Source organism: Schistocerca serialis, chromosome 3, assembly GCF_023864345.2.
Source record: "Schistocerca serialis cubense isolate TAMUIC-IGC-003099 chromosome 3, iqSchSeri2.2, whole genome shotgun sequence".
In the NCBI taxonomy this organism is placed as follows: Eukaryota; Metazoa; Arthropoda; class Insecta; order Orthoptera; family Acrididae; genus Schistocerca; species Schistocerca serialis.
Window position 1 is genome coordinate 259,047,184 of NC_064640.1, and position 3,435 is coordinate 259,050,618.

The following is a 3,435-nucleotide window of genomic DNA, read 5'->3' on the forward strand; positions in this document are numbered from 1 at the left end:
TACTCTTAGGTTGCTTCGACACTCTCCATTCTGATCTACTACCTAACATATTACTTTCACATTCATCCTTCCACATCCACACATAATTCATGCTTTCATCAAGAGCCATCGGTTCACTTTCATCAATAGAAATAAATGAAAATATTCCATCCTCCGCGATATCTAGATCAGTAGCTTCAACCTTCGCAACTTCATCACCTAAAACATCACCTTCACCTCCATTTAACAATAAATTAAAAAAAATGGTTCAAATGGCTCTGAGCACTATGCGACTTAACTTCTGAGGTTATCAGCCGCCTAGAACTTAGAACTAATTAAACCTAACTAACCTAAGGACATCACACACATCCATGCCCGAGGCAGGATTCGAACCTGCGAGCGTAGCAGTCCCGCGGTTCCGGACTGAGCGCCCGGAACCGCTAGACCACCGCGGCCGGCAACAATAAATCACCACCATCCACTGAAACATGATAAAATTCATCACCAGCTGACGGTACTATTGCTATGCTGCCTTAACAATACCTTCACATACTTCCATCGATAAACCACAAAATTCGTCTCCAGCTGACGAGACTATAGCTTGGCCACCTTCACAGCTAGCTTTACCTATTTCCTCCGATACAAAATCATCCACATTACTTCCACCTGTATTAATATAATTGTTACTACAGACTAGTGCCTCATCAGAATTCGTCATACATTTCACCTCAGCCTCTCTTCTGCTCACAGAATCTTTTTACAAACATACAATCATTCCATCATTCACTTCCCTTTCACAAAATAAATGTTTCAGCCCCATTTGTGGCTTCTTTGCCGAATTTTGGACACCCACAGAAATTTTAAAATAACTTGTCCTTTTCAAAGACGGTTTATTTCACCACCTCCAGACCTGAGATGCACCGAACTCTAATTTCTGACCTCATGTTCTGGCGTTGCCTTTCGTGAGGCTCCTGCCTCTCAAACCTTCGTTCCCAGTTTTGATTTCTGTTGTGAGATTTCCCATTACTATTTCCTCTTTGATAATGGGAATGAATATTTCTGTTATGATCATTATATTTATTGTGGATGTAACTGTTGTTCCCATTCTGGTACCCATTAGTAGGAATACACCAGCAGCTCAAGCCCAAAGAACGCTGATGTCAGCACATTCCACTCACAAGATAAGATGAAGACATCCGGTGTCGGGTTACACACTTGCGCCTTTTACATCCCCACTCCCTCTCCCCTGGGAACCACTGGGAATCGTTAAAGGAAAATCACCTATGCAGTTGTGTCGGACCAAAGAGGATCGAGCTCCTTCTCCCCCCCCCCCCCCTCCCACCACCCGCCCCCTTTATGATAGTATGATTCCAGCAGCCTGAGCCCACCGTCATTTGAGGTGTGAATTTCATTGTGAGAGGATGATGAAGCGCCAGCAGGGTCAGCAAGGATCAGCCAGTGCCCCTCAGAATAAGAGGAATTTAGCTGGTAGTAAGTACCTAATATAATTACTACTACTGTTATTAACAATATATATATATATATATATATATATATATATATATATGGTCTGTTACTGTTCAAGCAGCGCAACGCGCCCCTGAACCAACTATAGAGGAACTGTATTGAGAAACTGGATGATATGTACTGTACAATAACGAGCGCTACAGAAAGACCATGTCGCTGGCAGCCATACATAAAGAGCTGCGTTACTATGAGTTTGTAGACTATTTGAGCAAATATTGTCTTGCAATGTATCAAGTGGAACAGTGTATAAATTCCTGTATGCCTCCCTATATCCCTGTATCTGCAGAACCTGTAAAGACTGTCGAGGGAGAGTTCGCAGATGGAATTAGAATGAGGGTAAAGCTGGCAATTGGCTTGAACGCCATTCAGGCCGAGTTTAAGGCCTACAGAAGACTTATTTTCCAAATTTTGTCCTGCTACTGTGTGATAAATGAATAAAGCTCGGTGTTGTGTGTAAAGAGTTGTTGTTGTTTTTCCAACCTGTCCAAGTCCTATTCCACAACCTACTAAAAGAACATATCGATTCGTCATACCGTGAGTCTGAGTGATGCTCCCACCATCACCGCCGCTGCCGCCACTGGAGGTTTAAGTACCGCCTTCCTGGAGGTTTCAGTATCGTAGCAGAGTTGAATAGCACTGAATGAGACAGCCACGGGCAGGCAGTTATTGACTCTGCGATAAACAGACCACGCTGCGATAGGCTCATATGGCGATCGTAGCGTTCGGAGCGAGGGACAACGGGCTGTGGACTGGTAAGTAGTGGAACAAAGAGAGCACCACCACAATCTGCATTGTTGCCAAATTTTTTCAAGATGGCGGATCCGTGATGGAGGCCATAGATGTGGCAGCATCCCACTGACGTCATGGCGGGAAGTTCAAATTTTGGTGGGGAAAGAGGCCAGTTGGGCTACCTCCACTAACCTAACTCCACCCCCTAGTCTCCCCTTCCCCCCTCCCCTCTTCTCCCTCTCATCCCATCCCCCAAATCGAAATGATTGGCAAAAGGACTCTTTCTGTGCTGGCTGCAGGATAGGACAAACATAAGTCTTCATTTTGTATGAACTGTGGAATATTGTTTATTTAAACAATTTGTGTCATCATAGACAGTAGCTTCATCCAGTGTGTTCATCTTGAGGTCTGGAGTCCAACTGACCTAGTTCACAACACCACCACCAGAGGGCGCTGTTGGCTCTCCCTCCCTCCCCCCCTCCCCATGATATAATCCAAGATGGCAGTCTAGGGGAAAAATGGCGGTAAATTCGCTCAGTCTGTGCTGAGCTTCCCAAGAGGACAGACATAATTGTTTACTGTGTACTATGTGTTCAATGGGTGACATGTCTGTGCTGGAAAAGGAGTTTAACTGGTATATTAGCTGTAATCATGTAGCTGAGCACTGTATCCATAGCCACAAGACCGATGCTTAGAAATGAAGGATATTTGGTGAATATGTAAAGAAGATGAATACACTTCATCAAATAATGAAGATGCAGCAGGATGGGACTAATTAACACTCATGCTGATAAATACATGTGCTGTAACTGTAGATCATTTGATAAAAGTGCCGTCAGTCTTCCAAAGTGCAAGAAGCAAAACGTTCACCTATTCTGGGAAAAGCACTTGCGGCACACGGCTGTTGCAGGGTGGCCACATCCTAAATACTTGCTGTAGTGCCGGAAATACCTCGCTCCTCTTTGTGGCACATGGATACCCCTTCTCATTGAACATGAACTGCTTCAGGAGTTATTAAATCTGATGTTTAAGCAATGTGTGGAACATTGGCAGATACATGTCTTGAAGATGTGACTTCGATTTGATTCCGAAGATGAAGGAACCACTTCGTGGCATTCACTTCAGAACTGTTCCAGAGATTCGACAGGCAGTAGACCGTTCCATTCGCACCATCAACAGAACAGGCTCTGCCAATGGTAT